This window comes from Mobula birostris, chromosome 2, assembly GCF_030028105.1.
Source record: "Mobula birostris isolate sMobBir1 chromosome 2, sMobBir1.hap1, whole genome shotgun sequence".
Classification (NCBI taxonomy): domain Eukaryota; kingdom Metazoa; phylum Chordata; class Chondrichthyes; order Myliobatiformes; family Myliobatidae; genus Mobula; species Mobula birostris.
In genome coordinates, this window is record NC_092371.1 from 152,405,677 (window position 1) to 152,416,703 (window position 11,027).

Here is an 11,027-nt window from a genome sequence, read left to right on the forward strand (position 1 = left end):
AATGGGAATATGTAGATAGGCAACTTGGTTAGAATGGACAAGATGGGCTGAAAGGCCCATTTTTCTGCCGCATAACTGTATGGTTCTATGCTGAGCACAGAACAGATTGAGATTAATAGATTTTAGTTTTTGACACCATCAAAAAGATCCCATAGTTAATAGATTGTGGTACAGGATCTCAATTGAACTTGACAAGAGACAAGGTAGAATTAAAGATGAATTCAAGGCCTCTTGCTTTACTTCTGACATTGCTCCTTTGCTTGTGATGCTATATTCTAGTAGAAGTCAACAACTCCAAAGACTTGGGGGGGGGGAGGGAAGCAGTGAGAAGAAAATAGTATGAATAAAGAGGCTGTCACTGAGAGCAAACATGCAACTGTCTAAAAATTGCACTTACACAAAACCCTGTAAGTTGAGAAGATCAGGAGCAACAGAAGTGGAAGACTGGGAGTTTAAGGAAAAGGTGCTTCTCAAAATATTACAGCACTGAATGTCAAAGGCAAACTGAAAATATAGACTAATCTGATAGATGACACTGTGCAAAGTCATTTTTCTCTCCTTGATCTTGATCCAGCTGGATTCAGTTTAAGGAAATGTAAAAAGTACATGTGTTTTGAAGATTTGATCCAGGTGGATGGTGTAAAAATAGTTTCTGCTGAGATGCCAACAGGCAAGTCCCACTTTCTTTTCAGTATCTACAACACACTTCAGTAAATCCGGTTCAACAAATCACTTCACTCGCCCGAGATGTAAATATTTATGTCTAATACAGGTGCACATTCCTTTATCCGAAATTCTGAAAATCAAAAAGCTCAGAAAACTGAAGTTTTTTTCGCCAACAGCTGATGTCACTCAGGTGTGACGTGGCAGCACTAGCAGAGGCCGCCAGACGTCAGTTGTGGCTCAGCGCTCGTACTGATTACACGAGAATTTGCTGTTCACTGATATTTTGTGTTCACTGTTGACTTTGTGTTTAATTTCACTGTGAAAATATCAAAAAGACCTGCAGATATCCCTATGGGTAACAGTGAGAAAAAGAGACAGAATCTTCTTTATCAATTACGCAGAAAGTGGAGTTATTGCAGAAGCTTAATCGTGGTATGTCTGTGCGGCGTCTTACTGAAGAAAATAGTGTTGGAACTACCACTGTATATGATTTAAATAAACAGAAAGACAAGTTACTGAAGTTTTACAGTGACAGTGACATTCTACATTTATTCCAATAAGTCATTTACCATGTGCTTGATTCGGTTCATTTGAAGCTGTATATTTTTATGTTTTATTGAATGTTTTTGTTAGAAATAAATTTCTTCTTGTCATTATTCCCTAAGCAATACAGTATAACATAGTTACATAGTATTTACATTGTATTAGGTATTATAAGTAACCTAGAAATGATTTAAAGTATACGGGAGGATGTGCATAGGTTTGGTGCGCCGCTGGGTCCTGAAGTTCACTGCTCTGAGACAGGTTAAATAAGGGTCTTAAGCATACGTGTTTTTTGGTATCAGTGGGGGGGGGGAGTGGTTTGAAATCCGAAAAATTCTGAATTCCGAAATGCAACTGGCCCCAAGGATTTCAGATAAGGGATTGTGGACCTGTAATAGAAAGCTGGCAAATCAGAACTCAGAGGTACCTGCTGAAACGTCAGATTTCTCCAGAACTAATGAGTTGCATATTCCATCTGTAGACTGGGAATGGGGGACCACTTCATCAAGTACCTTTGCTCCATCTGCCACAACAGGCAGAATTTCCTAATAGCCACTGATTCTAATTGTACTTCTCATTCTTATTCAGACATGTCTGTCCATGATTCCCTCTACTGGCGTGATGAGGCCAATCTCAGGTTGAAAGAGCAACAACTCATATATGTCTGGGTAGAATCCAATCTGACAACATGAACATTGATTACTCTAACATTTAGTAATTTCTCCTCCTCCTCCTTATTCATTTGCCATTCGCCATCCTAGCTCCTGTCTTAATTCTTCTGTTCTCCTCACCTGCCCATCATCTCGCTCTGGTGCCCCTCCTCCTTCTCTTTCACCCATGATCCACTGTCTCTCCTACAAAATTCTTTCTTTTCCAGCCCTTTACCTCTTCTACCCATCACCTCCCAGCTTCTTTCCTCTTGCCCCACCTACCCAACTTCCCCTTAATCTGGCTTTATCTGTTACCTACCAGTTTGTACTCCTTCCCTCCCCCACCTTCTTATTCTCACTTCTTCCTTCTTCCTTTCCAGTACTGATGAAGCGTCTCTGCCTGAAGTGTCAGCTTTTTATTCCTTTCCATAGATACGCCTGACCTGCTGAGGACACAATATTGGCAATTACCTGGGATAGAAAATTCATGTTTTAAACATTTTTTAATGAAAAGAAATTGATTTAATCTCAGTCTTGTATTCTGCTCTAGTACTGAGGCTATGACTTCTCACCTAAGGCACATATTTGAGGCAAGAGTCTCAACCTCAGCCTCTTTCCTACAAATCTAATTAAATTTCATATATTCCAATGAGATTTCCAGTCACTCACATGAACCTCGAAAAATAATGCCGTAAGCTATTTACTTTCTACTCGAGAGAGTATTCTATTTCCATGAATGAACCTAATGATCCTTGGAACTTTCTTTTACCATAACTAAGGTAATGGTCTATGGCACTTCAGGAATAGTCAGACGAAGTTTGATGTAATTTGCATTCGATGTTATGCTCTAACATTTTGTCATGTCACTTTTGCATTCCTCAGTGTTAGTTGGATCTGCACATTCACGTACAGGAGAAAATGACTGGCTCTCAATTTCGATCTCTTATCTGAAGAATAACCTTTTTTTTCAAATCAATGTGTATACTTCAAGCTTTCCCATATATCTGCTCCTGTGCTGTAAGCTAAGAGTCACCCTTTGCAACTCTTTACATCACCTACCTATCTAGATTGATAGTATCAGCAATCCCATATATATTACACTCTTCCACTTTATGTAACATTAACATAACATATAAACAGCCGAGGCCCATTTGCAGATTGTTGCAGCACTGTGCTGATAGCAAACATCAACAGGAAAATTACCCAAGCAACACACACAAAATGCTGGAGGGACTCAGCAGGCCAGGCAGTATCTATGTAAAAGAGTACAGTCGATGTCTTGGGCCAAGTCCCTTCAGTAGGATTGGAGAAAAAAAAGATGACGAGTAGATTTAAAAGGTGGGGGGAGGGGAGGGAGAAACATAAGGTGACAGGTGACATTGGGGGTGGGAGAGGTGAAGTAAAGGGGTGGGAAGTTGATTGGTGAAAGAGATACAGGGTGGAGAAGGGGTTATATGGTAGAAGAGGACAGAAGGCCATGGAAGTGAAAAAAGAGGAGAGGAGCACCAGAGGGAGGTAATGGGCAGGCAATGAAATAAGATGAGAGAGGGAAAAGGGAAGGGGTGAATGGTGGGGGGCATTACCGAAGGTTTGAGAAATAAATGTTTATGCCATCAGGTCGGAGGCTACCCAGAAAGAATATAAGGTGTTGTTCCTCCAACTTGACTGTGGCCTCATCGCGACTGTAGCGGAGGCCATGGATAGACATATTGGAATGGGAAGTGGAATTAAAATGCCTGGCCACTGGGAGATACCGCTTCTGGCAGATAGGGCGTGGATGCTCAGAGGAGCAGTCTCCCAGCCTGCGTCGGGCCATACCAGCAACACCAGATGGTGTATATTATCCCAGCATACTTACAGGTGAAGTGTTGACTCACCTGGAAGGACTGTTTGGGGCCCTGAATGGTCGTGAGGGAGGAGGTGTAGGAGCAGGTGTAGCACTTGTTCCGCTTGCAAGGAAAGTGGCAGGAGAGAGATCAGTAGAGAGGAACAAATGGACAAGGGAGTCACATAGGGAGCGATCCCTGCGGAAAGCAGAAAATGTTGGGGGGTGGGGAAACAGAAAGATATCCTTGGTGGTGGGATCCTGTTTGAGATGGTGGAAGTTATGAAGAATTATGTGCTGGATGTGGAGGCTGATGGGGTGGTAGGTGAGGACAAGGAACTCTATCCCTTGTAGGGTGGTGGGATGATGGGGTGAAGGCAGATGTGCATGAAATGGAAGAGATATGGTTGAGGTCAGTGTGATGGTGGAGGAAGGGAAGCCCCTTTATTTAAAAAAGGAGGACATCTCCTTTATTCTGGAATGAAAAGTCCCATCCTGAGAACAGATGTGGCAGAGACATTGAGAAAAGGGGTTGGTGTTTTTACAAGTAACAGGGTGGGATGAGGTATAGTCCAAATAGCTGTGAAAGTCCATGGGTTTATAATAGATAGCTGTTTTCAGAGATAGAGACAGAGATTGAGAAAGGGGAGGGAGGTGTCTGAAATGGACCAGGTAAATATGAGGGGAGGGTGGAAGTTGGAGGCAAAGTTGATGAAGTTGACAGGCTCCACGTGGGTGCAGGAAGCAGCAGCAATGCAGTCATCAATGTAGCGTAGGAAAAGTGGGCGATTGACACCAGTAGTATTGGAACATAGACTGTTCCACGTAGCCGACAAAATGGCAGGCATAGCTGGGACCCATGTGTCTGCCTATGGCTACACCTTTTATTTGAAGGAAGTGGAAGGATTGGTCCTTCCCTCCCTCCTGGTCCATTCGTCCCTCCCCAGTGATCTCCCCCCGGCACTTATTCTTGCAAGCGGAAGAAGTCCTACACCTGTCCCTACACCTCCTCCCTCACTACCATTCAGGGCTCCAAACAATTCTTCCAGGTGAGGCAACATTTCACCTGTGAGTCTGTTGTGGTCATATACTGTGTCCTGAGCTCCAGGTGCAGCCTCCTGTGTATTGGTGGGACCAACATAGATTGGGGCATTGCTTTGCTGAGCACCTGTGCTCCTTCTGCCAGAAGAAGTGGGACCTCTCAGTGGCCACCCACTTTAATCCCACTTTCCTTTCCCATTGTCTCCTCTACTGTTGTGATGAGGCCACACTCAAGTTGAAGAAACAACACCTTATATTCTGTCTGGGTAGCCTCAACCTGATGACATGAACATCAATTTCTCAAACTTCTAGTAATGCCCCCCCCCCCCACCTTCACCATTTCCCATCCCTTTTACCCTCTCTCAGCTTACTTCCTTGCCTGTCCATTGACACTCCTCCCTCTTTTCTTTCTTCCATGGCCTTCTGTCCTCTCCTATTAGATTCCCCCTTCTCCAGCCCTGTATCTCTTTCACCAATCAATTGTCCAGCTCTTTACTTAACCCCTCTCCCTCCTGGTTTCACCTATCACCTTGTGTTTCTCCCTCCCCTCCCCTCCCCCACCTTTTAAATTTACTCCTTATCTTTTTTTCTCCAGTCCTGTTGAAGGGTCTCGGCCCAAATGTTGACTGTACTCTTTTCCATAGATGCTGCCTGACCTGCTGAGTTCCTCGATCATTTTATGTGTGCTGCTTGGATTTCCAGCATCTGCAGATTTTCTCTTGTTTGTGATGAAGATGATGCATTTATGTCCAATGTTTATTTTCTAAAGATAAGTTAGTTCTCGGTATATGACCATGTATGCCCCTATACCATGAGTCCTTTCTTGTAAAATCTGGTTTCTTAAATAATATTTTGAGTACTCCCATATATTATCTTCATTGATAACACAAATGCCATGTTAGTGTTCATTTCAAACAGTCTAGAATACAAGAGCAAGAATGTGATGCTGAGACTTTATAAGACCTTGAGTATTGTGAACAGTTTTGGGCCCCTGATCTTAAAAAAGATGTGCTGGCCTTGGAGAGGGTGTAGAGGAGGTTCACAAGGATGATTCCAGGAGTGAAAGGGCTATCATACAAGAAACGTTTGATGGCTCTGGGTCTGTACTCACTGAAATTCAGAAGGATGAGGGGAGATCTCATTGAAACTTTTCGAATCTTTAAAGGCCTAGACAGAGTAGATGTGGAAATGAAGTTTCCCGTGGTGAGAGAGTCTAGGACAAGAGGGCACAGCCTCAGGGTAGAGGGGTGCCCTTTCAAAACAGAAATGTGGAGAAATTTCTTTAGCCAAAGGGTGGAGAATTTATGGAATTTGTTGTCACATGCAGCTGTGGAGGTCAGGTTGTTGGATATATTTGTGGCAGGGATTGATAGGTTCTTGATTGGACATCGCATCCAAGGTTCCGAGGAAAAGGCCGGAAGCTGGGGTTGAGGAGGAGAAAAACTAAGATCAGCCATGATTGAATGGCGGAGCAGACTCGTTGAGCTGGATGTCCTAATTCTGCTCCTACGTCTTATGGTCAATTTGTGTTTATGATAGCATATCATATTATGTTTTCTTAACTGTTCATTTACCATTTTTCACTTTATAACTTTGTTCATCTCTGTCGATATAAAATCATATTTTTATTCAGAAATTTTGAACAGTGGTCACTGGCAGGTAATCAGGAGCAGCACTATCAGTTCTCTGTGTTTTTCCAACTCCATGGTTTTCAGCTGTTTTATATTATCTAATAACATAGACCATTTGGCTCATCCAGTCTGTGCACAGGGAAGTATAGGCCATGTACTGTTCCAGCAACTTGGTTTTGATTCACACCTTCAATGCTGCCTGTGCCAAGTTTTGACTGTTCTCTCTTGGAGCACACAGGATTCTCCATTTTGCTCCCACATTCCAAAGAAATGCTTATTGGTAAAGTAAATTGGTTGCTGTGAATTGTCCCTAGTGTAGGCGATGGTAGGAGAATCATAGAATGTGTATGAACAGAAAGATTACATATTAAGTTGTTCTGAGAGATTGCTCTGAGTTTGGTTTGTAGGTTTGAATGCCCTGACGGGGTGTTTTAAGAAAATATGAAAACAAGAACATTTCTAGATCTTTCATCACTGCTCAAATATAACAATGTTCAGGGTGGTCTATAACTTTAAGTTCTTTTTTTTTCAAATCACACACTATCTACATGGACACATACATCATTATATATTCATACCAATATCCGGGCCCAATGAACCTGTGTTGCCCAATTACATCCATTGGCTATTTCCCCTACTACCTTGTATGTCTTTGGGGTGTGGGAGGAAACCAGGGCACCCAGAAGAAACTCAAGCAGTCACAGGGAATACATGCAAACTCCTTATAGACAGCAGCATATTTGAACCTGGGTTACTGGCAATGAAAAGGCATTACGTTAACCACTACACTACCATGCACCCTACAGTGATTGCATCATTACCAACGATTCATTGAGAGGGTTCGTTACTTCATAGTGTTCAAACAAAATTGTTACAATATTTTCCAGTTGGAATGATAAATTATGGGATAGTAAGCATTGTACCAGAACAACACACCGAGAGTTGGCTCTGGTATTTACCAGAGAGTTAGAACCAGTAGATATAATATCAGATGATGGGATGGAATAAGGTTAGTGCAGTTAAAAAATAATATATTAATTAATCTAGTCAGATTCATAGAGGAAGAAATATCTGGACCAGGTGGAACATATCCCTGGATGTTATAAGAAACCAAAGATTAGCGGAGGCACTGGTCTATAATTCAGTGGAAAAAGAACATAATACTAGATAACGGGCAAGTAATTAAAATAATATGTGTATTTAAAGGTGTTTAGAATTTGTCCAAACCATTTTAACTTCAATATTGGTATTGGAAAAATAATTGAATATCAATGAAAGAAAATACAAGTGAATCAATGATCATAAACAACTTCGATATAAATTGGAAAATAAACCTTGCTCAACCAACACTGAATGTTTGAATAGGTAATAGATATAACTGACAATGGTAATGCAGTAGATTTTACTCACCAAAATTTTAAAATGCATTTAATAAAGTATCCCTTAACAGATAAGATCAGTGTCTCATATATCTCCAGTAGCATACTATGCACTATACAAGGCACTTATTCTCTTCTCCAGTGGCACACCATGTCTTCAGAATGCACTGCAATTATTTGCCTGGGTTATTCTGAAAACCATCTCACAAACCCACAAACTCTATTACCAAAAGAATCAGAAAAGCAGGCTCATTGGAATAGTTTTAAAGGCATGTTTCCTCGAAATTATACATAATTCCTGAATTGGAAATGTAAGAGGGTTTTGTCTCTTATGTTTCTGTGTAGGCTAATTAAAATGGCTTCTTTATTATGTTATACTTGGGAATGTTTCTTTGTTATGTTAAACGCTCAGAAAATCCTTCCTGCTAGCAGTTTGTTGATAAGAAGATGTTATGAACCAATTGGGATAGTTGTTATGCTTTTGGTGTATTTGAAGATACTGTATGTGCGGGGTTTAGGGGGAGAAGGCGGGAGAGGGGGACAGAGGATGAACCAGGTGCTGTGAGTCTGCTAATGGGGTCGGACTCTGAGGAGGACGTTCAGCGAGGAGACGGAGACGGACTCGTGTGGAATGTCTGGTCGACCGCCGCTGTTTGTCCCAGGCGGCCGGTCGAGGTGGTCCGAGGGGTCGCAGGGTGAAGAAGAAGGGTCCTGAGCTCCAACTGCTTTGTGCACAAAGAGATTGAACTTTGATAAGTGTGGCGCCTTTTATTTTTCTTCTATATTTTATTCTCTATTAATTATATAGTTCTAGTAATATCCATAAACTGTAAATTATTTAATCGTATCTGGTGTATTGTCTGTTATTTGGGCGGGGTGGGGTACATCACACAGCATCCACACAAACTAATTATCCAGTTTGGCGGGGCCAAGGGCTGTTTCCCTAGACGACAGTGAGCCTAGCGACCCTGAGGGTGGCCAGGGGGGCTACATTGTGTGGGCTTTGTCTGGGATTGGGTCAACTGGTATGCTGTGTGGGTGCCCTGTTTAAATCTGTAATGTGTGGCTCTGTGGGTTATTTGCTAGTTATTGCTGTATGTCTTTGTTCGAGTTCAGGCTGGCATTGACAAGTTGGACGTGGCACTCGGGGCTGTCCATGCTGTTGGGGGAGAGTGGTCTGATTTGGACGTAGTGTCTGCGAATAAATGTTCTAGCTCTGGCAGGCTCCGCCTGGCACTGGGGATAGTGTCCACCCCAAGAGGGGCGGAGACGTGCGAGACGTGGGCGGAGCGGATCTCTCAGTTGTTAGATGAGTGGCAGTGCTCGGTTGAGGGAGAGTGACAGGGATTGGTTGACAGTTTAAGTAGGCGGGCTGGTGACGGTGTTAGAGCTGTCAGGTTCACTTACACCGTAGTGACAGCTGTCAGTTATTTGAAAGAGGGGGGAAGTTTTCAGTGTGTCTTCTCTGGCTAGGAGGGCGGCTAAATTGCTTGCAGTGCCAGGGGGATCATTTCAGGGGATCAGCCCCTCCTTCAGTTGTTCAGCTGATCAGAGAGGTGTCAGGAAACTTAGTGGAGGCCCAGTGGGGGAACGGCTTGGGGTCTCTGGGGAAGCACGTTCCCAGCAATGTACTGATGAACTTCCGAAAGGAAAAGACCCTATTCCTGAAGGCTTAGAGAGACCACACCCCAGGATGTCATTACGGATAGAGGGAAGCGATGCTAAAGCCATCCTCGACCCCAGGGCGCAGGTCAAGTTGTTGTACAGTTCGCTTTACAACTGGTGTCTGAAGCATTTACCCTTGACAACCGCAAGGGCACCGGAGACTTTGGGTACCAGTGCCAGTAGTTATCCAGAAGACGATGATTGGTTAATGACCCTGGAGTTCATGGGGGCATTGTCTGGGCACCCAGTGTGTCGAGTTGCTTCTGAGGACGTGGGTAGCAGCCTTGAGCCAGTACCGAATTTAAACGAGACCCAGCGGTGTTACGGCCTGGGGCAAGTAGCTGAGGGTGAGATCCTCTTAGTAGATGCTCCGAACTACCACGAGGGAGGGGAGTTGACCGCTGAAGACGCATCAGTGAGAGAGAGGTCGCGGCAACTGGACCTGGCGCCGCGGAAGATGGAGGCAGCGTGTGTGCGGATTATGTGACGTGGTTTAATGTGCTGGATCTGAGGAGTGGATGTTGCCAGATCCTGAGGACTGCGGCTGTCGAGCCGAAGACGGCCGTTATTAGTTCCCTAGAATTCTTCCAATCCGAAAAGATGCCCAAGGGCATATCCGTAGCCCCTGCATCCTTCCCGCGGGGCATGAGGAAGACCATAGGGGAAGTGAAGGAATGTGGAGTTTTGGCGTATGTGGATGACCGCCTAGAGCTTGGATTCACCTGGGGAGACTATGAGGCGAGGCGAGTGGCTGAGCCTGGGCAACAGAAGCGAGGTGTCAAATGTGGAGGAGTTTTTGGCTGGAGGAGTTTGGTGCAATGTGAGAAAAATCACCCGACATACCAGTTGAACTTCCTGGTGATGGTACGGACGGTAGTAGACGTGGGGATGGAAACCCAAGTCATCAATCTGAATGAGACACAGGGGAGAGAGGGGATTTGCACCGCTGAACTGAGTGCTCAGAAAAGTCCGCCGGAGACTGAGTGCCGCACTTGTGGGACGACCATTGCAGACTTGGAATTCACGCTCGTCAACGTGGAGATGGAGCAACGGAATTCCGAGCGAACACAGCGGTCATGTACTGATGAATTAATCCAGCGAGAAGAAACAATGACCCACCTTCAAAGGGATCAGCAGAAACTCAAGACGTCGATTCAGAAAAGATTGGAAGACTTACAAGTTGGGGAAGATCAAGGAAGTGTTCTGACTAAGGCCAACAGAAAACAAAGAGCCCAGGGAGGGGAGTTTGACTACACTCCCGAGGAGGTGAAGAAATGGAGGACAGATCTCAGAAAAGAGAGGCGGACGCTTGAAAGGAACCTGAAGATGTCTATCATGAGTTTAAATGAAGTGGAAAAACTAAAAGTTGACCTGGAAGACGTCATCAGGAAGAAACAACCGGAGGCTGAACATCCTTTAACTGCTGCTTTTCAGGTCAGGGTGGAAGAAGCTGGTGGGGTAACTGCGTCCCAGATTGAGATGGCCAAGAACCGTGAGTTAGAACTACTGAGGCTGTGGCGAGAGTTGAAGGAGTCTCCGAAGAAGCTGACGTCTCGACTGCAGGAGACTGAAGGGGTAGCCCTGGCTAAATGTTTCACTTTGGAGAAACTTAAACAGCAGCTACCAA